This window comes from Bubalus kerabau, chromosome 20 (assembly GCF_029407905.1).
Source record: "Bubalus kerabau isolate K-KA32 ecotype Philippines breed swamp buffalo chromosome 20, PCC_UOA_SB_1v2, whole genome shotgun sequence".
NCBI classification, from domain to species: domain Eukaryota; kingdom Metazoa; phylum Chordata; class Mammalia; order Artiodactyla; family Bovidae; genus Bubalus; species Bubalus kerabau.
The window spans coordinates 41361126-41384152 of NC_073643.1; the positions used below are offsets into that span (position 1 = coordinate 41361126).

Sequence of the window (23027 nt, forward strand, 5' to 3'; positions counted from 1 at the left end):
CAGAGAGATGTCTGATTAAGTGCGTAGCAAACAGAATAGACAGTAAATTAAAACTACGAGCAGGAAGAGTGAACTTACAGAGATCCCAGGTAAAATACTTAAATAATCAAGGCCAACACAGCAGAAACAAGTGACACATCTAATAGGCTAAGTTATAGCAGCCAGTGTCTGGCAAATAGACTCTTCAAAAGCCTCTAATTGCATTTTCCAATGACTGAGATTAATCTACAATTAGAGACCAGCATTAGAAATCTAGACGTACAGGTGTCTCTCCCAGTGTTTTTAATAAACTCAACTAGTGTTGACTTTGTGCCCACCATGTGCTATGGATACAACAGTGAAAAGTCCCTAGCAGCAATTCAGGATGGTAGTAACCCTTAAAATGGAAAGAAGGGACTAGAAAGAGGAAGGAATGGGGCTTTCTGTGCTGCTGCTCTTGCTTAGTGGCTAAGTCGTGTCCAACTCTTTCAGAACCCTGTAGACTGTAGCCCGCCAGGCTCCTCTATCCATGGGATTTCCCAGACAAGAATACTGGAGTGGGCTGCCATTTCCTTCTCCAGGGGAGCTTCTCAACCAAGGAATCAAACCCGTGTCTCCCGTATTGGCAGGCAGGTTCTTTATCACCAAGTCACTGGTGGCTGGTTATATGGGTATATTCAGATTGTGATCATGTGTTGAGTTCACTGTAATACGTAAACTTTTACATTTGCCTGCTGCCATTCAATAAAAATGAATGGAATCATGGCACTTGTACTCTAAGGAGGTTGGAGGTGAGGGGACAGAGGAAGAGATAGAAATAGGTTAAATAGATAGAATGCCAAAAGAAGCTCAGGAGGATAAAAGCACATCGGAGAGAGGAAATAAGACAACTGGGGAGTGGCTGTAATTTGAGATGGAGTGGCCAGAGAAGGCCTTCCAAACACAGGTTGCTGTTGTTTAGCGGCTGAGTCGTGTCTGACTCTGTGACTGATGCCATGGACTGCAGCACGCCAGACCTCCCTGTCCTTTACCATCTCCCAGAGTTCACCCAAGTTCATGTCCCTTGAATCAGTGATGCTATCCAACCATGTCATCCTCTGCCGCCTTCTCCTTTTGCCTTCAATCCCAACATGGGACACCGAAACAAAGACCCACAGGTAGTCCAGAAGAAGCCATGCAGATCTCAGTGGCAAAGATCATTCCAGGCTAAAGGAAAAGCAATGACAAAACACTGAGGTAGGAGGGTGCTTGGGGCACGTGATGATCAGTGAGTGAGGCCAGTGTGGCTGAAGCAGAGTGAGGTGGAGAAGTAAGGGCGGACGGCGGGGAGTCAAAGAAGGGCTGGGGACCGGACAGCATAGACCTTGATGCTCATGGTAAGAACTGTCGCTTGGAAGAGGGGTGTCGTTCAGAGGAGCGACAAGATCTGAGTTGATGTTTCAACAATACTCTGCTTGCTGTGATTCCAGATACACAGACACCCTTTTGCTTTTTAATAATGCAGATCAACTTTCACTGTGACAGCACCGTACACAAGAGAGTGCTCACGAGAAACACAAAGCCTCCCGTTTAGAATCCTTTCCTTCAACCCACTTATTTATCCACTTGTCTGCTAAGAGAGAATCAGAGAACCAACACCAAAGCACGTGTTTTCTGGTTCGGAGTTTTTATTTTTTTTCTACTACACTTCTTTTTGTAACCAAGCAAACTGCTAGCTTGCAGTTTTCCTCCGTTCAGTCATTCCACAAGTATTTACAGAGGCCCTACTATGTGTCTGGCAGGAGGGAATTAGATAGCAGAGGCTGGCCCTCAAAGTCAACAACAGGCCATCATGATCCAAAGAGTCAAGAGTCATGTTACCAAAAAGGTAGGTGCATGGGAGGAGCCATGACTCTAAATTTGAGGAAGAAAAGAAGGCTTCCTGGAGGAAGTTAAGAGCCAAGGGAAGGCCAACACAACAAATGGTGTGGTGCAAGGGAGACCAGAAATATAACAAAGTCCATGGCTTGGCACACAAGTGATGAACCCGAGTGATGACAGCTTCCAGCTGGACTACCATTGGAAATGCAAACTCTCTCCTCTTATTCACCGACCCGTAACATGCTGGAGAAGTTCACTGTGGATTTTTGAAGCATCTTTGTCTAGATGATTCATAATTCGCATGGACTCTCAAGGAGTAAGACCTCTAATCCTGATTCCACTCATTTAGAAATTGTGATTCTTTGGGGGGCAATGATTAGTTTGGCTTTGTGTAGGAAAAAGATTGGCAATCCAAATTAAAACAAACATGATAAACTGGGTTAGGAAACCAGCTTGATGTATTTTGATATACCTCAGACACATAAACCAGCAAGTGAAACAGGTGCCAGGCAAGACACATGGTCTCTCAGGCCCATACGTTGGCCAGAGAGACACTTCAGTAGAGCAGGGTTTCTCGATTTGGGCACTTATGACATTTGAGGTAGGCTAATATTTCACTGGGGACTGTCCTGGGCGTTGTGGGATGTTAAGCAGCATTGATAGCCTTGAAGCATTAGATTTAGCAAGCCCCTCCCCCCAAGATAAAACAATCCAGAATGTCTCCAGACATCACCAAATGAGTAACAAAATCACCCCCACTGGAGACGCACTGCAATAATGAGGAAGCAACAGACATCTTGGAGTTTTTGAAGGAATACAAGAGAGAAGAGAAGCAAAAAAGGAAAGAACTTGCTGTTCCCCCTGCCCCATAACACTTTTCTGTCATTCAATAAAGATCCATCAAAGTGATGATCAGAAAGAGTCTTCCCTGGCAGGTCCACTGGCTAAGACTCCATGCTCCCAGTGCAGGAGGTCTGGTTCGATCTCTGGTTAGGGAACTAGATACACAGGATCTTTAGTTGTGTGAGATCAAAGATCCTGTGTGCCTCAACTAAGATCCGGCATGATCATAAATAAATTAAGTTTTTTTCCTAAAAAAGTGATGATCAGAGAAACTCAATTGTTAGCTCCACCTTCCCCAAGCCTCACACACCGACTCAGTTTCAGAAACAAGACTTGATGAACACACAACTACTCTGAAGAGAAAATGGCATGAGAAGAAGATAAAAAGGGTAAGGGAACAAAATGGAGAAAGACGGACCACTGTAGAGATTTATTCCACCCCTTTCTGGTTCCCTCTCTTGACCACTACACCAAGCCTGCCACCAAAGCGCTGACCTCAGGTTGCACCACAGCTGGATCACGGAGACCTAAACCTATAGCAACCACAAAGCACAAAGGACATGAGCTCTTGAGGACACCACTCCCAGCAGCTTTCGTAGGAAAAGGCCGCCATACCTCAGTCACCCCCACAACTCCAAGGTCAAGGCCCCTTGATGAATGCTTGAGAACTCTGGGACTCTTTTCCTTTTATTCAAGAGTCTTGCCTGGATTACACTTTCCTATACAACACTAGTGTCATATACAACACCAGTGAACGAAGAAATTATTTTCCCAAAGTGTGTATGAGTCATACTCAATTGCCCTTTGTCTCTCTCCATGGTAAGATTTTATGGTTGAACAGCAGGCAAAGCAACATAACAGTACATATATGGAATCCATGCTGTTTGTGAAAGCTTTTACAAGAGTTAAAACAGAGATCTTTGCCTAAAATGAGGCTTAGGGATTTCTAGAATTTTCAGTAAAGCCAGGTTGATGGCTGCTATCTGTACCATTTAGGAGGGATCGCTAGAGACAATTTATAAAACCAATAAAGCTGTAACAGGTAAGCATTCAGTGTTGATTATTTATCCCCATTCAACTTAAGACCCAGGCTTCAAATTAACTGCACACATCACAATTCAACAACTGCTCCCAGTCAATAGTATTGAATTCCATGTTTCTATTACAAATGGACCAGGATGAGAGGGACAGAGCATCGGGCCAAAAGGACATCAAAACCTTGCTGCAACTCCAGCTCTCAGGACTTCCCCGGGGGGTCTGGTGGTTACGACTGGTCACTTTCACTGCAGGGGGTGCACGATCAATCCCCAGTAGGGGAACTAAGATCCTACATGCTGGGCCATGCAGCCTTTGAAAACAAAGAAAAGAAAAAAGAAAATCCAGCTCACCCAGCAAGCTCATCAAGCTGTCCTAGAAATCTCTGAGCCACGTCATCACCCTCTGTCTTCCAAAGGACCTGGTTTCTAGTTGCCAAAGAAAAGTTACTAAGCACGAATCTCATCCCCAAGCTGCTATTCAGGACACATCAAATTTCTCTGATTTCTTTCAGAGCAACAGAGATACTGGCAAAATTTCCATCTTCCCTGCTTTCCTTTTCAATCTTCATAAAAAATATAAAAAAGCCCAGGATTTTAAAGCTAAAGGATGGTATCAAGACATCACACCATTTTAACTCACTAAAACTGAAAATGCATTAAAGTGGATATGACATGTGGAATCCTGCCTTCCCCAGCACACAGTAAGAACCTACATGACATTTTGCCATTCATTTCTACCCCCGCCATTGCAGAGGGCTAAAGTGAAGCACAGTTAAGAATACGAAAATAATCTTTTAATAAAATAAGTAACGTCATTAACAAATTCTTCCCTGAATGTAACACACAAACAATAAGAAAATGAAGAAGTTTCTAAATCTGTTACAGTTCTCTGAGTCTTACTTTTTTAGGAATTGTGTTTTGATTCAAACAAGAGCTTAATATATTCTAATACCTATAAAAAATTACAAACCACTTCTTACAATAACAGCCATGTTTCTCCTTCAAGCGTAAAAGTAAAGTACGTAACAATTTACTGTTCATGAGAAACAGGAGTGATTTTGATCTACCGCACCCCACTCCAGTACTCTTTCCTGGAAAATCCCATGGAGGAGCCTGGTAGGCTGCAGTCCATGGGGTCGCGAAGAGTTGGATATGACTGAGCGACTTCACTTTCACTTTTCCTTTTCATGCACTGGAGAAGGAAATGGCAACCCACTCCAGTGTTCTTGCCTGGAGAATCCCAGGGACGGGGGAGCCTGGTGAGCTGCCGTCTATGGGGTCGCACAGAGTCGGACATGACTGAAGAGACTTAGCAGCAGCAGCAGAACTAGTTTTGAGGCAGAGATCTTTCAAGTTCTGGGTCTTCTTGCCTTTGGTCCAGGAAACTGGGGTCCTAGTTTCTCATCTATAAAATGGAAATAACAACAGACTAAATCTCACTGGGCCATGGTCAGGGTTATGCATTGCTTAGGAGGCACTTAGTAAGTTGTAACCATGACTGTTATTACCACTACTGTTTGACTTTCCTTTGGGTGTTCAGAGATGAATAGGAGGAAGAGAAAAACAGCTACACTGGACTGTTTAAGAGGCATAAAAACTTCTTGAAGAAGGTGAAGGTGAAGTCGCTCAGTCGTGTCCAACTCTCTGCGACCCGGTGGACTGTAGCCTACCAGGCTTCTCCGTCCATGGGATTCTCCAGCCAAGAATACTGGAGTGGTTTACCATTTCCTTCTCCAGGGGATCTTCCCAACCCAGGGATCGAACCCGGGTCTCCCGCATTGGAGGCAGACACTTTAACCTCTGAGCCACCAGGGAAGGCCGAAAAACTTCTTACAACACATGATTCCAAGAAACATTTATAAAAATTGGACAGGAGTATCATTTATCTCTTGCAACAAAGGCTAGAAGAGCTTGAGACAAAGAAGTCACCAAAATAGGTTATGGAGTCAACATTCTTGGGAACTTTTATAAAAAGATTAGGCAAATATTTTTACAAAATGGTTTAAGCATAAGCTGGTCTTTCAGCCCTAAAATGCTGTGAATATAAAATGCTTCATAATCCTAAATAGAGAGTAAACAGTGAGGACAGAAATGAGATTAACGAATATACAATGTCTTTATAAGAAGGGACAATAATTTGAGGTCCTGACTTAATAATCAATAAAGCTTACAAAATATTCTGCTTTCCCATAGGGTAGATGACCTCATATGTTTTGCTTTGCTTTGTAATAAGAAATTGATTTCTCTCTTCAGGTTGAGACATTTCCTTGATAAACACCAAAATTCACAGGCTTCCAAAGATATTAGGACTCTCCGGGTAAATTATTCATAAAGAAAAACCATAAAATTACCACGAAATAGCACTTCAGAGGCCAGAAACATACCTCCGCAGGGCTCAGGATGACATTAGAGTCTTAAGAGTTGAGACTGAAGCCCCTTTTCTGGGAAAAGAGCAAACAAACCACTCCCCAAAGAGTTCTAAAGGGAAGGGGAGTGGCAGGTGGCAGTGGAGCAAAGAGGCAAAGCCATTTCCTCAATTTCCATGTGATTCTGCTTTTTAATTTTATTGTAGTATGGGAGAGTCACAATGCTGTGTTAATCTCTTATGTACAGCAAAGTAACTCCATCATACATGCATGCATTCTTTTTAAATATTCTTTTCCATTATGGTTTATCACAGGATTTTGAATATGCAAGGACCCTGTTGTCTACCCATCCTACATGTAACAGCTTCCCTCCACCCATGTGATGCCATTACATAGATGCATATGAGGGAGCCCGGGGCGACATCACCGCAGGGAGGACCCTCTCCATCTCTTACGTCATCACATCCCCCTCGTATCTGACACAGCACCCTGTGCACAGCAGGCAATCACACAGGATCAGCCTACGGAGCTGCGAGCCAACAGAAACAGACTGAGCACTCACTTCCTGAGGGTGGGAAATTAAATACCAAAAAGTAGACCTTTGGTGGGAAATTAGTGTACATTCCATTGCTTTACAGATCACATGGTGGTGTGGTCACTATGTCATTATCTTCTTTTACTTTTTTCTCTTCTTTTAGCCTTTTATTTCTTTTTGATACTCATCCATCCCCCAGCTCAGCAGCAACTTTTCTTTTTGGGGAAAGTGCATGCCCTTCCCTGTAGGTATACAGTTGACCCAGATGAGCATGTGCCCAGTACAGGAGCTAGAGGGAAAGAGCCAGGACACGGGATGCACACCTTGACACGTGGACACCCTGCTCTCATGGCAGCTCTGAATCAAGAACGAGCTCCTGAAGGAGAAAAGGCCAGGCTGTACTTCACTGTCCCAGACAACAGGAGCTGCGCCTCTGACCAGACTCCCAGCCCTGAGGGCGCCAACCTTCAGCACTCAGTTCCTAACCTCCCCTAACTTCTTTGCGCCCAGCCCACAGCCAGTGTTGATTATTTCAGCTGCCTCTCTATCCTGTGCACTCCTGATAACCTTGCAAAGCACTTCAATCAGCAACCTAAATGCCCACTGCCAAATGAATAGATAAAGATGTGGTATGTAAATACAATGGAATAAATAGTACTCAGCCATAAAAAGGAATGGAATTTGTAGAATTGTGGATGGAGCACAGGGAGTTAAGCTTGGTGCTCTGTGATGACCTAGAGGTATGGGAGGGAGGTTCAAGAGGAAGAGGAGGCACGTATACATTTAGCTGATACACATGGTTGCACAGCAGAAACCAACACAACATTGTAAAGTAATTATATCCCCATTTAAAAAAAAATTTTTTTTTTCAATCAACATACATTGCCCAGAGGTGGTGTCTTTTGTTCACAAATCAGCAAAACAGAGACCCCCCAAAAAATCAAAGAAATCCTTGCAATGGAAAAGACAGTGATCTATTGACCAGACTGAGGTCCAACTACCACTAATGGGCTTCCTTGGTAGCTCAGCTGGTAAGGAATCCGCCTGCAGTGCAGGAGACTCCGGTTCAATTTCTGGGTTGGGAAGATCCACTGGAGAAGGGAACAGCTCCCCACTCCAGTATTCTGGCCTGGAGAATTCCATGGACTGTATAGACCATGGGGTCGCAAAGAGTCAGACACAACTGAGCTACTTTCACTTTCACCAGTAATGAAAATGTCAAAACAACAGTGGCTGAACAAGCTGCTGCTGCTCAGCTGCTCAGTCGTATCCGATTCTTTGCGAACCCATGGACTGTATCGGGCTCCTCTGCCCGTGCAACGTTCCAAGCGAGGCTAAACAAGTTACAGGGTTACCTGTCTACCATTAATGGCATGCAGGGCGGTCTGGAGAGGAGGCGGTGCTCCATAGTAAGAGGGCTCCTGTGGTACCTCTGAATAAATTAGAAAAAAGGTAGGTACCCCTCCAGGTGAAAGTAGTCCTGTAGGTACATCGATTTTTAAGCACATGATCTTTTTGTGTAAAGGAGAAGGCCCAACCTTTCCCCATGTATACTTCTTGAGAAGCAGAGCCTGGGTTGAACTTCAGTCCCTTCAACTTCTCAGCCAGAGGCCCTTCTGCAAGAACACTGCAGAACTGTGTATACAGCATCGCCTGTACTGCTTCCATCTCCTGACTCTGCCTGAAATACCAACCTCAAGGTCCTAAGAAACTGCTCAATATCCAGCCAGCATGTCCACATGCCAGCCAACAGCAAAGAAGAAGATATTAAGGACTTGCCTCCTTCCCTTTAAGGAAACTTTCTGGAAACTGCATGTTATTTCCACTTATATTCAAATAAAGTAAAATTAAAATCACATGTAACTACCATAGCAGAAGTCTGGTCTTTATTCCATGTAGCTCTGTGTTCACTGAGAAAAACAGAGTTTCTATTTCTGAGAAAGAAGAGAATTAGCAATCTCTAGACCACTATCCAAGGTTCAAAAGGCAGGCTGTGGCCTCTCCTTGAGGTTTTCAGAAGTGTGACACCATTCATGTGGAGCTCTTACTTTCAAACACCAGAAAGAACTTACTGGAAAGGATTTTAGAGAGCATTCAGTTCAAATCTCTCATTTGAATATTAATGTTTCATAACATATCCCACTTTCCAGAGATATATAATGCTGTATTTTAAAAATATGGCATTATCATTCATTTGTAACCTACCAATCCTTTGTTAATTATTACAACAAATGCTTTAATGCCTTTTTAACATTTAAATCACCCGTGCAATTAGCACAATGTCTAATAACAAAGGGAAATGGGCACATAACTTTTGCAAGGCATTTAATAAGAACGTAGATGCCTCATTACCACATAATAGATAAGGTGACCACCTTCTACGAACCAAAAACTGGGACACTGCCTGCCACACACAGAAATGATTGTAAGTACTGCTGAACAGCTACGCACTCCAGTATTCCTGGGCTACAGGAATTCTACGGACAGAGGAGTCTGGAGGGGCTACAGTCCATGGGGTGGGAAAGAGCGATTCATACACTTTCATTACTAATTTCTAGAAAACTCACACTACAATAAATTGGAGGAACACAGAAGAGAATTGTAAACACCTGAATATAGGCTCGATGGGAGAGGGTTAGTCATCTCTCTCACTCTCTCCAGTATCCTCCCCAGCCTGGCAAAACGCCCGGTACCCACATAGAGTCAAAAATATTTGTTGCTTCAAAGGATCTATCAAAATTCTGATAAGAACTTAAAGATCTGAAAACCAAAGAAATGCATTCTAGGAATTTGCAAGACACCAGAAAATCAAAACAATAAAATATTATCATCAAACGGGGGATCTGTGGTTCCAGACAGGAATTCCTGAAGTTGGTATAAGATTATAAATACACTGGCCTCAAATCCCCAGAACATCAGAAAACATGACTCATCTAATTTCTCAGAGTATTTACTCAATAAATTGTCAACACACAACCAACTCTAAAGTCGTATGCTGAAGCATATGACTTCCCTTGCATTTCTTTTAGTTTTGCTACATATCTAAGTATGCATGGGCTTCCCTAGTGGCTCAGACAGTACATAATCTGCCTACAATGAAAAAGACATGGGTTCAACCCCTGAGTTGGGAAGTTCCCCTGGAGAACAGAAAGGCTCCAGTATTCTGGCCTGGGCTACAGTCCACGGGGTTGCAAAGAGGCAGACATGACTGAGGGGCTAGTTATCTGTAAATAGGCATACACAAAACCAGGCATCATTTTGGGTAGGAAAGGAAAGAGAAAAGATGTTTAAGGATGTAACAATTCTCTAGTATTAACACCTTAAAAAAGAAAAATCTTTTAAACAACTGTGTTGGGCTGCAGCCCGCAGGCCTCAAGTCCCGCCCCAGCTAGCCCAGCTTCAAGATCAAAGAAGAGAGCCTGGAGTCAGCAACAGCAACATAAGGAGTTAAATGAATGTGGGAGCTTACATGTCTAAGCGACTCCTCACCTCGTGCAAGACAGCGGCAGGAACATGGCGGCAGTCTTCTCTCCCAGAGGGATGGAGGCAGAGGCTGGATTACCAGTTAGAAGGGAACTGACACTGACTTCAGGTGGGCTCATTAGTTACCAGGGAAACCAGTAAGGAAGCGTGCAGCTCACCACCCTTTGATAAGAACAATCACCAGCTGGGGTCTGTGGCAGGTACCCAGGAAGGTCAACCAGGTGTGTAAGACAGAGGTGAAGCAGACACTGGGTGGGCCACGGATGGACAGAGAGCAAGAGAACAGCCATCATGAGTGGCCTGACCACACAAACAGTGACAACATATTCACATCTGCAAACTGTGAGTGTATGGTGTATTTTTTCTTAGTAAAGAGTTTTCTGTAATTCAAAGTTTTGAAAATAATTATGACAGCTACGGTAGTCACAGAAGCTTTTTCTAAGAAAAGGATAATACTAACAACATTTTGCCAAATGGGCCCTTTTTCCCCCCAGAACAACATTTTTCTAAGCTGAAAGAGATAGACAGGATTCTCATGTGGTAGCCACGGTGGAGGGTGAATGCAGGGGAGGGAGCTGTATCGTAAACAAGAGTCTAAATTATTTGTGGCCACTTGCCACCCAACTGTGACAGGAAGTTCCTTCTTACATCTTATATTTGGCCACACCCCATGGTTTGCGACATCATAGTTTCCTGACCAATGATAGAACCAATGTCTTCAGTAGTGAAAACACAGAGTCCTAACCAGTAGATCACCAAGGAAGTCCTTCCTTCCTTTTAAAGTGACAACACCATCATCTAACTTCATAGGATTATTATACAAGTTCTGTACAGAGCTTAGCAAATAGCAAATTATCAGTTAATTAATACCAATGATCCCTTAGATAACAAAGATGTTTAAATATATCTTCAACAATATTTATGATTAAATGAATGAAAAAGTTGAAGTTCTGAAGCTCTATCTCCACTTTCAGACAGCTGTTGCCAATACAGGTTAAATTTCTTCCTCATCAACACAGAAGCCTTTGCTGAATGCACATTTTGTCAGTCTACAAGCCTAGGGCCCTAATTTGGAGGGGCTGCAACTGCAAATAACCGGGCTGAGACCCTCTCACAGTTCCATGGCCAATATCCCTAATTCCACTCCATCCCCCTTGCTTAGTGCTCCTAGTGTGGTCCAGGCCCAGCAGAGTCCAACCCTGGGAAAGGATTAGACTCCCACTTCTGTGGTCCCACTGCAGACCTCAGGGATAGGCCCAGAAATCTGTTAGAACTTACCCCATACCCACCACGTGCTTCTGACCCATGCTAATATTTGAGAACCACTAGCCTAGCCAACTTCCCCACTTGAGTGAAGGTATTTCTTTTCAGTCTTAGGTAGTTAAGGACTAATAGTCAAGAGAAGAAATTGCAAAATTTTCATGTAAAGGGCTAAATATTAAACATCTTAGGCTCTATGGGGCAAGAGGCAAAATTAAGACAATGTAGGCATTTATTTAATCCCTTAAAATGCAACCATTTAAAAAAATAAAGCCCATTCCTAGTTGGTGGGCTGTACAAAAGCAGGTGGTGGGTCACATTTGTTGATCCCTGGTCAGGAATTGGTATTAGGCAGACTTTCATCACATGCATTTGTCTGGCTTACCCCTTACCCCTTACATGCTGGCTGTATCCCCAGCATGCAGGCTGCTTCCTGTCTGCCTCGGTGGACTCACCGGCAAAGTGGGAAACACGATAGCTCTGACTCCATCAGGCTGCAGGCAAGAGTAAAACCCTAAATGGAAACAAGAATAGCCCAGCCATCCACTGGCTTATTGAGGAAATAACCTACCTTCTACTTTGTTTTTCTATGGTCTCACCACAGGTGTTTATTTCCTCTGACAGACTTAGAATCCAAACTGGCCAGACTTTGTGACACTTTCTAAAATTATCACAAAGTATGGTTTTTATTCTTAGGGCAAGGCCCTCATACACAATTTAGAAGTAACCACATTAAAAACAGTATGTTTCCAAAACATTTTAAGAAACTCAGACTGGTTTCCATTGTGATTTAAACTTAACATACTGCTCCATTTAATTAAGAGCCAGCTCATTAGGAAAGATCCAACAAAGCAAGGTTTTGGTGAATTAACAAGCTACCTGTTGGGGTTTGAAAGTGTCACTGGAGATCTACAGCCACTCCTGGAGGTGGCGGGGGGGCGTCACTGCTCAAGTGATGACCTGACCACAACACTCACCGCATTCTTACAGATCAATAATATTCAAGTCACAACACCCCAGTGACTCAATATTTTATAACAAACTTTGATCACCATTTGGCTAGAATATGGAGAAAGGAGCATGGTCTTCTCAGTCATCACTGATGGAAATAACATAAGGAGACAGAGCATTTTGGAGGAGGTATAATATACATTAAAAATACCCTCTAATAACAGCTCATCTTCTGTATGTTTAATCACAGATAAAAATACACAGGTGCACAAAGATGCATGTACTAAGTCAATCTTTTACTGCTCCATTATTTGTAGCATACCACTCTGAACAGCTCTATAAATCATGGAATATCTATACTGTAGAATAAAATGCGGCAGTTAAGAAAGATGTGGACACTATTTACAGAATGACCTCTGCAATTTCCAAGATATATTAAGTGGAGGAAACACACAGATTGTCTAACAATACACATATATGATTTATGTAATATGAAAATTAGGTATTTTCCAAATGTAAAACCACACTGTATGCACAAAACTCATATTTATTTTTCAGAAGTGTCTGAATTAGGAGGGGCTGGGCAAGTGTATTTGTCTGTTGTTAGTATTCTTTAAACTGGGAAATATTCAGAGATTGCTTTTTTAACTTAAAAAAAAATCAAAACTTTAATACTCTGGTAAAAACAGAAAGATAAAAATAAAAGAAGAGGGACTTCCCTGGGGTCCAGTGGTTAAGATTCTATCCCCCCAATGCAGGGAGCTAGGGTTCAATCCCTGGTTTGAAAACTAAGATCCCACATGCCAATGCAAATAACAACAACAACAAAAAAAAAAAAAATCAAGGAAAGAAAGTGAGTTTAGGTTGTTTCTATGCTCATTATCCAAAGCAAGAAATTAGGGTCTTCCATTGCTTCTAACTTTAGAGATTCCACATCACTACATATTATTAATTACAATAAAAAAAAAAAAAAAAAAAGGTCAGGGCCTTGGTTAGGATCACAGAGGTAGTTCCTACCGGACGTTTGTTCACGGGGTCAGCACGCAGCTGCATCCTGGGCATTCTCCCAGGTATTTTTTTAAATGGATTTTTTTTAATCATAGGTGCCCTCAACTGTAAATGTTCTCCATTAAGCCTCAGTGCCCAAAGCATTTCAGAATGTGAACAGGCTAAAAGAACTGAATCCTGACTGCATTAGGCTTTCAAATCAGCCATCCCTCTCCAGACCTGGGTGGGGAGGACACCAGGGGACTCGCTCCTTGGCAACACACCTGTCCCAGAGGGTACATACGAACAATGGGAAACGAAAGGCAGAGAGAGACTTGCAACATCTTGGGATGCTGAGGGATGCTTGTGTATTGCTTCAATTTGCCAGGGCAGCTCCAGAAAAGGCAAAAGACAAGGGCAGAGAGAGGAGAGCAGGGGAAATGAGAGACGAATGCCCTGACCCAGGCTGGCTGAAACACACCGGGCACCACACAGCCTCTGCTCGACCAGCAGTCGTCACGAAGACTGGCAAATAAAAAACACTACGGTTTGTTAATAAATCGGTCCCCCCTTCGGGCAGTCAAAGAAATGGAGCAGTCGATTCATGGGGTCAGGAAGAGTCGGACACGACTGGGCGACTGAACTGAACTGAACTGATGGTGGCACCCTTGCCTGGCCAAGGCGGAGGGAGAAACAATCAGGACCACTGGCAACGTTCCATAATCCTGTGTTTGTTCAACATAAACAACTCCTCTTTATTCTATGGTCATGTCCCTCATACTTGTTTGGTGACAAAACATTTGTTTCCTTTGTGCAAGGCTGATGACAATACATAGTAACTTTTTTTTTTCCTTTAAACATTCTGATTGAACAATCTTAAAGACTAGTTACTTCACATCAGTCCTCCAATTTTACCTTAAACTGGTCCAAACCCAGAAACCAAATAATATCCTTGAACAAAGAAAGGGCGATTAAAGAAAGAATCTGAATCTACTCATGCATCTTCCAACATTTGACTCCCTTCCCCTCAACAACCAAAACCCATCAGAACCTGCTATTTCACTCCTGAGTTTCCAAGCACTTTCTCAGCAGTGTTATTTCCACCTATTCTTCACACCCACTCACAGGCATCCTCACCAACTCCAAGCCCCAGGTGCCCCAGACACTTTGATGCCTCTGGGGCGTGTGGTGGTTAACACTGCTTGTGTCTCAGCCACCCCAAGTCCTCGCTGTGTGTGTCGGCTAAGCTCACTGGCTGCCTGTCACAGCCCACACCCCGCATCAGGTTAGCGCTCTCAGCAAAGTAGCCTGGCTCTGTCATGATTTAGGAGGTCTGCTCTGAGCCAGGACAAGAACAAACCCTGTCTGCAGGATGCCGAGGAGGCTGGGCTGCAAATGGGCAGGTCGCAGAAACCATCACATTACACACAGCAGCCAGGGGCAGGCGCCAGGCGATACCTACTGTTCTCCAAGAGGCAGGTAGGTACTAATCCCACCTGAGTGAATGTGGTTCATCTCAGAGAGCGCATCAATAATTCAGTCAGCAGGGTACAAACAGACTTTGGGCTTTGTTAGCATTTTGTTTTTGCTTCCCATCAAGAGGGCATCAGGGAAGGAATTATGACTTATTCAAAGGAGTTTTTCCTTTAAAGGAAGTGTCACTAATAATTTCTCCAAAGTATTTAGAAAACTGAATTTAACAGAAGACTCTGTGCTGTTGTTGTTTAATCACTAAGTCACATCCAACCCTTTGTGACCCCAAGGTCTGTAGCCTTCCAGTCTCCTCTGTCCATAGGATCTCCCAGCAAGAATATTGGAGTGGGTTGCCATTTCCTTCTCCAGGGGATATTCCTGACCCAGGGATCGAACCTGCATCTCCCGTATTACAGGTGGATTCCTTTCTGCTAAGCCATCTGGGAAGAAGCCTGTAAGGGAAGACTACAAAGGATTGAGGAGAGGCACTCACCCCACAGGAAAGCTGACAACAACTAAAGACATTTCTGATTGCTATACATGAAGGAACCTAGTGAGGAAAAGCCAAGGATGCTGCTAATCATCCTAAAATGTGCAGGACAGTGGTTCCAAAACGACGACATGGTCCAGAGAGTCACGCTACTAAGGGTGGGTCCCCGGCATGGACTCGTGTAAAGCCTCAACCATCCCTATGGGTGGGTAGAGTTATTATGCTCTTTAACAGATTAACAAACTGAGGCACAGAGAGGGTTAAATGACTGGCCCGTGTAGATCACAGATGCCAGTCTGGTTGAGAGAGTCATTTCCTAGGCAGGTTGATAGGAAATCTAGGGGTCCCCAAGGAGAGAGGGGTCTGGAATTCTCAAGGAGGAAGAAGGACAAACTTTTCACAGTCTTTGTAGACCAGGACCTGGGGACTGGAGTCGATGAAAATGAGTGGGTAACAGGCAGGAAGGCCAGGGGTCTCCAAATGGAGGAAATAGCCTGCAAGTGTCAGACATTTTTCTCTCTCTTAAGCAGCAGGAGGAAACAAACTAGCAATATTTTTTTTCCTTCTCTATACAAATTTAAAGGGAGGTTTCTCTTAAAATACTGTGTTGCCATAATGACACCTGGTATCGCCTGAAGTTAGCTATTCTTGAGCCTAGAGATAACCAATGCCTTTTTCTTATGGAAATGTTTGTCTTAAGCTATGCTAATGTACTATGCCTTTACCCCAAACTCTGTCTCCAAGTCAGTTCCGCCTCTTGGCCCAGAACCTACTTGACAAACCAGTATGTTATACTCAGATATTGTTCCCCTAATCTATGTAAATGAAACTATTTGTATAGTGGTCTGCCCTTCTTCAAGATTCAAGTTAATCATTTTATGGCCCAGGATAAACCATTTGGTGCCAAGATTATCCCAAAATGCATCTTATGGGTGAGGGGCCTGGTGCCATTCTGATTTTTAAGACATTCCTTTCTTTCATTAACAGACTGCTAGTGACTATATAACATCCAGCTGAAGACTAGCAGGGGGGTACTCTTTCTGCCCCCTTCTGATGCCTATGTCAGAAGCTTTCTCTATCTCCTTTATACTTTAATAAAACTTTATTACACAAAAGCTCTGAGCGATCAAGCCTTGTCTCTGGCCCCGGATTGAATTCTTCTCCTCCGGGGGCCAAGAATCCCGGTGTATTCGCGTGATTCAACAACAACCTTTCATGGTCTACCTGTGTCTACCTCCAGAACCTGTGGTCTTGACCATGGCACTGCCTGACCTCCCAGCAGTCATTCACCAAGTCAGGTCCTCTCACTGCGACAGGAATCCTCAGAGAGACAGGGTTGGAGTACGGCTTATTTACTTTTCCACAACCCCAGCACAAGGCTGCCTCGGAGCAGTAGTCCTCATAGATGTTCTTAACATTGGACCAACGATTGCATCCAGTTCACGTTGGTTACTGGGTGACTATGGAATATCATCTTCATTTTGGTAATGACAGTAAATACTGGCATCTCCCAGACAAAAAAATCTGATACAAAAAAAGATTTCTCCTTCAAATGCAGAGAGGTGAACTTCCACCTAATATTAGAATTGGAAATATCCTTTATAATCAAGAAATCCTGAGCAAATATGCATGAACAAGCTCATATGAAATTTAACAGAAATTCGAATTTGGTTTTCAAAGGAGCGAGTCGCCCTTCAGAGTACCAAAGGGATCTGAACCACCAAGGCAAGGTGAAGAATTCTATACATCTGGGGCTTCCCTGGTGGCTCAGTGGTAAAGAATTAACCTGCCAAAGCAGGAGACGCGGGTTCGAACCCTGATCGGAGAGATTCCACGTGCCTCAGAGCAACTAAGCCCGTGCTCCACAATAAGAGAAGCTACTGCAAAGAGAGGCCCATGTGTTGCAACCAAGAGTATTCACTGTCACCTCCATAACTAGAGAAAAGCTGGCGCAGGAACAACGACCCAGCACTGCCAACAATAAATACATAAAAATACTTTAAGGAGAAGAATTCCATACATGTTATTTTAAAAAGGAAGTAGAAGTGGCTTTCACAAGGCCACACAACCAACTGGCAAAAAGGGAGCATACGATAGATGATGTCAAGTCCCCCAGTCCCTGGAATGTCTTGTTGCTCTTGTTCCGTTGCTCAGTCACATCCAATTCCTTGTGACCCCGTGGACTGCAGCGCTCCAGGCTTCCCTGTTCTTCACCATCTCCCGGAGTTTGCTCCAACTCCTGACCATTGAGTCAGTGATGCACCCAGCCATCTCTTCCTCTGTCAACCCCTTCTCCTCTGGCCCTCAATCTTTCCAGCATCAGGGAATATCTTAGAAACATCATTTCTCCTTTCTGAATATGAATCCCTCAACATTTAGTACCAAGGCTTACTATTAAATAAAATAAAGTCACAATAGAAAAAGCATCAGTCTAGTTAAACACAGTTACATAGTTCTAATCTTGTGGAACTGGACATTATTATAACTGAAACTTCAAACCCTTTTAAACAAGCAATACTGATAAGATGCCATCCTCTTGTGTTCCTTATTTATTTTACAAAAAAGCATCAGGTTGAAACAAACTGAAAATGATAAACAGTTTAATGGTCTGGTAAAAGTGGGGCAAACACAAGTTGCTAAGAAACATCTGTGATGTTACGACCTATAATAACAAATAGAGGTTTGGTCTTTGTCCCAGTTCCCGACACTAAGCTCTAAAACCCTTGGAATTTCCTAAGTGATAAAAGCTATAAAGATGAAAGGAGTGTTTTGCTATTCATAACCAGCCCCTTTCAACCACACCTGAGCTTATGTTAATGAGGTGACTTTTAGTAAGCCTCAATAAAATCCCCAGAGAAGGAGGTAGACAGCTTTCAGATTGGTGAACCAGGATGGAACCAAGTACCAGGAAGGTGACAAGCTTCCAAACTCAATAGGGACAGAAGCTCATATTCTTGGGACCTTTCCAAACCCTACATATCTCTTGACCTGACTCTTCATTTATAAGCTTTAATACATCCTTTGTAATAAACTAGAAATCTAGTAAGTAAATCTTTTCCCAAGTTCTGTGAGCCATTCTTGTTGTTCAGTCACTAAGTCGCGCCAACTCTTTTCGACCCCACAGACTGCACCACGCCAGGCTTCCCTGTCCTTCACTATCTCCCGGAGTTTGCTCCAACTCATCATGTCCATTGAGTCAGTGATGCCCTCCAAACCATCTCAACCTCTGTCTTCCATTTTTCCTCTTGCCTTCAACCTTTCCCAGCATCAGGGTCTTTTCCAATGAGTTGGTTCTTCCCATCAGGTGGCCCAAGTATTGGAGTTTCAGCATCAGTCCTTCCAGTGAATATTCAGGGTTGATTTCCTTTAAGATTGACTGGTTTGATATCCTTGTTGGACAAGGGACTCTCAAGAGTCTTATTCAAGACCACAATTCGAAAGCATCAAATAGGAAATGATTAAATCAGAGGAAGGGGTTGTGAGTAGCTCCATCTTGTAGCCAAGTTGGACAGAAGTTCTGGGTAACCTGGGGGCCCACCTGTCATCTGATATGTGTGTGTCTGTGTGTGTGTGTGTGTGTGGTAGAGCAAGGAGGACCTGGCTTGTGGGACTAAGCGTTGATCCTGTGGCATCTGATACCATCTCCAAGCAGACTGAATAAAATCATAGGACAGCCAGTTAGTGTCTGCAGAGAACAGGATAAATTGCTTGGCGGGGAGAAATTCCTATGTCTGGTGCAAAGTTGTGAGATTGTGGCAACAGCAGACGGGAGAGGAGGAAACAGATTTCTGTCTTCTCACATCTCCAAGGACCAGTTTGCCAAGCTTTCACCAGAACAACCAGAACTCCATCACCTCAGGAGATTTTTAATCTATGGGCAGCAGCAAAGGGCAGTGGTACATTGCCATGGCTCTGAGGATAAAGGACCAAGGTTCAAATCCAAGCTCTGCACCCACCATATGATTCCCAAAGGTAGGAACCCAAGGGAATTGCCTATGAATGTGCACCGATGGGTGTTTACAAGAATGTTCTTTGCAGTGGATTCCTAAAAACTGGGAAGAACCCAAAGATCTACCAGCAGGAAAGGTCAACTGTGATGTATGCACGTATTAAATGAAAACTCAAGAGCAAGACTGAGGGCAGAAGGAGATGAGCTGACAGAAGATGAGATGGCTGGACGGCATCACCAACTCAATGGACATGAGTTTGAGCAAACTTCAGGAGAAGGTGAAGGACAGGGAAGCCTGGCGTGCTTCGGTCCAAGGGGTCACAAAGAGTCAGACATGACTGAGCAATGACAACAACAAAAGAACAAAGTATCCCACACAACATGACTGACTCACAGGCACTATACTGAGCAAAAGAAGTCAGACACCAAAGAGGACATACTGTGTGATTCCATTTGTCTGCAGTTCTACAACAGTCAAATCTTTTCTCTGGTGAGTAACAGCAGTTATTTTGTTGGGGGTGAAAAGGAGTGACTGCTGCGGCTGGGGAGCTGAAAATGGTCTCATCTGGAAGGCGATCACTCAGGTGAAAACAGTAACACACCTATATGAATATCTCCAGCCACACACTTCAAATGTGCTGCACGCATACATGAAATACTTTAATAGTTTTACTTATTTTATATATTATATACTTGGCTCAGATGATAAAGAATCCATTTGCAATGCGGAAGACCTGTATTTGATCCCAGGGCTGGGAAGATCCACTGGAGGGCATGGCAACCCACTCCAGTATTCTTCCTGGAGAATCCTCATGAACAGAGGAGCCTGGCAGGGTTGCAAAGAGTGGGACACAACTGAGCAACTAAGCACAGTGCATATTTATAATATATTGTCTAAATATTAATATTATGATCAGTATTAATTCATGTTATAAATCAATTTGCATATAAATGTATATTTGCATATAAATGTATTAATTTGCCTATAAACATATAAATTGATTTGCATGTCAACCTATGTTTTAATTGAATTGCAAAACTAACTTTTGATTGTTTAAAGAAAAGGACAAAGGAAAAAAATCTAGCTATTACTTACTACCTTAGATACTGAAAGCAAGATCTTAACTTCTGGGGCCTCAAATTCCCAGTCTCAAAAATGGAGATAACATTTTAGAGTTCCCTTTCTTATCAAGTGGTGGTAAAACTGTGACCAGGGTAAGGACGAGTGAAATCTTACCATGATGCCCCAGCACACACAGGCTGCTATGAGTTCTATCATCATTATGATGATAGATAACAATTCTTAAAGATATTTCTGCACTTACTTCAGGTCATTAATATACTGCAGCAGTAAGAACTAGCCACTGAATGTGGGCTATGGTTTTTTTAAACCCCTATCTTTTGGTTCACAGCAAAACCCAACAAAAACAGAATAGATATACTATTGTGATAATTATATGCAACTAGAAAAACACCATAAATAAGAAAATGTCAGCAGGGCCGCTTCCAACTCAGACCTACCAGAGATTTTGAAATGAGACCAGACTCTTCAACTGCAGCTCCTGCCGTACGATCAGGTGCTGCTGCCGAGGAGTTGCCAGATACCTTGTTAGCAGTGGGTGCAAATGTGAGAAGTCTCATGCTGCTATTCTGCATGTTCTGACAAGACCAAGAGGAAACAAGTCCCCAGAGATCAGATTGCCCAGCATGCAGAGTCATTAATCACCAGAGGAAAAAGCCCATATGGTCTGATGGTGGAGGGCACCATCCACACACAGGGAGAAACATGCAACCCGCAGCAAACAGACTGAAGGGCAAACGAGACGGGCAGGGGCAGGATGGGGCGGACAGCAACCTAACTCTTCCACTGCACACGCTTCCAGAAGACCAGGAGCCTTACCCTCCTGCACTGTTGGCACTGGGTGGCTGCCTGCCGGGTTCCCTATATGGCAAGGACTTTTGACCCGGATGGAGGCAAAGCTTACAGCTGTAGCCTATACAATGGGGGCGAGCATCTGTTTCTACCGGAGTTGTTAGCATGTTTTACATGTATTTCCTGTGGAGTAGAGAAGCACACCATGCAGCATTCACAGAGGCAAAGGGAAATACAAGGAACAGATGTAACAAATGGGGAAAGCGAGGCTATGCAAAATGAAAGTGACACAGCTAAGCGTGTTTGGGAAAATGTGGGTATTTTATCCTTCCACACTGAGCAGAGAAAACCCCAGATGAGAACACTCTGGAACAACAGAGGATTGTTTCACTGCCCCCCCCCCTTTTTTAACAGATGCCCTAGAGTTCAACCTCCAAAGCCAGTCAAGTTCACTATCTCCCGAATACATAGTCATATTCTCACCCAAGTATCAATGCCTATAAGAGGTAAATTAAACAGAAATATGTTATAATGTGTAATAAAATTAGGCAACCAGGGAATTCATTGAGCCCAATTTAGTTATAAATTTCCCTTAAAGTTAAGCTAAATATAAAGAAAAGGCAATTTAGGTACAGGCTGTTAGCCCTGTGCTGAATTACTTTAATCATCTTTTCAGTCTAGTCAGTGCTACAAGCAACTTCACTGTTGAACATTCTCAGCTTATTTGCAGTTTTATTCCCAAACATCTAAGAACCAAAAAAAAAAAAAAAATACTCTGGACAAAGTAATTCTACCTTTACAAGGAAAATCTCACATTTAAGGGACTGTATTAACATCTCACAGAATGGTTTTAGCAATACAACTTATTAATTAGTTCAAAGTCAAGTCTTATGAGCAAATGGAAACCCTTGCGTGGTAGTGGCCGCACAGAGGAATACGGACAAAACAGATATGAACACTCTCAAGGTTTTCCAAGTTAACTAAATAAGGATTAATTTCAAGACCACGAAAACACACTCTCTTCCCCAAAGAATCCACAGTTCCAGGTGTCTCTGCCCTAGAGTTCAAGGGCCCTCAACACTGAAGTACAAAACATTTGCTCTTGAAAATCCTGAAAAGTAATTTCAAAAGCAGCCATTCTAGGGTTGAATCTCCTTTTGTATTTAACCTTAATTTCTTGGAGCTTTTCCAGTGTTTCACTTTTATGCAAATCATTCCTGGAGGCTTCTTTGTCATCAGAGGCATTTTTCCTGTTCTGAAGCTCCTCTCTTTTGTTCCTCTTTACTCCAATGAATTCAGACTATCTGCAGGCTTTTGTTTCTCTACAGTAGTAAAATTCTATTGTGATGCAGCAGCAGACAATTTAAGCTAAGGTGACAATCATTTCAGAAACTAAAGCAAGCCCGCTTTCATAAACTCTTACCACATGACTTAAATATGCTTTCTGTGACAGGAGGAAGGGGGAAACACTGCAGCCTTCACTTCCAGCTCTGAATAAGATGACAAAGGAACTTGAAAATAACAGGTAAAAGCAGCTGGCGCTTATAAGGTAATACCTAATTTAATTCCTCTTAACAATGTCAATAGAACAATGATTCTCAAAGTATCCTTTAAGAAACAAAGGGTCTCAAAATGGCCCCCTGAGGTTCCCAAGATGCTCTCAGGAGATAGACTGTGAGTTTCTCAGAAACTATATGGCTTGGAACATCACAACAGATTGAGTGCAAAAGCAGTTACCGAAATCCAGCTGTCTTCTATTGAGTCAGACATTAAAGAGATTTGTAAAAATGTAAAGCAGTGAAACTCTTCCCAGTAAGATTTCTTGCTTTGGAAAATAGTTGCTTTTCATGAAAATTATGTCAACATGCAATGGTTTTATTGGTGTTATTTTCATGACTTAATAACTTTTAAATAGCTCAATCTAAAATGTTAATAGAGTAA

The 23027-nt window shown here is 43.0% G+C and overlaps 1 protein-coding gene and 1 long non-coding RNA gene across 5 annotated transcripts in view; both read right to left on the reverse strand.

The window, feature by feature from the left end:
* PTPRG (protein tyrosine phosphatase receptor type G) overlaps nucleotides 1–23027 on the reverse strand; it is a 770267-nt gene that overhangs the window by 592384 nt on the left and 154856 nt on the right. The window contains exon 1 of one of the 4 annotated variants that reach the window (XM_055557459.1): nucleotides 10110–10759. The exons of 2 other annotated variants lie outside the window; for them this stretch is intronic. The gene's annotated coding sequence lies outside the window, so the exon portion shown is untranslated. Of the gene's footprint in view, nucleotides 1–10089; nucleotides 10760–23027 lie in introns of those variants that run through there. One more of the 4 variants, XM_055557458.1, reaches the window with a different exon arrangement.
* LOC129634948 (uncharacterized) lies at nucleotides 2594–21103 on the reverse strand. Its single transcript, XR_008706022.1, has 2 exons — nucleotides 20735–21103; nucleotides 2594–5124 (listed from the first exon to the last, which is right to left on the reverse strand). It is a non-coding gene; the product is annotated as an uncharacterized LOC129634948 (long non-coding RNA).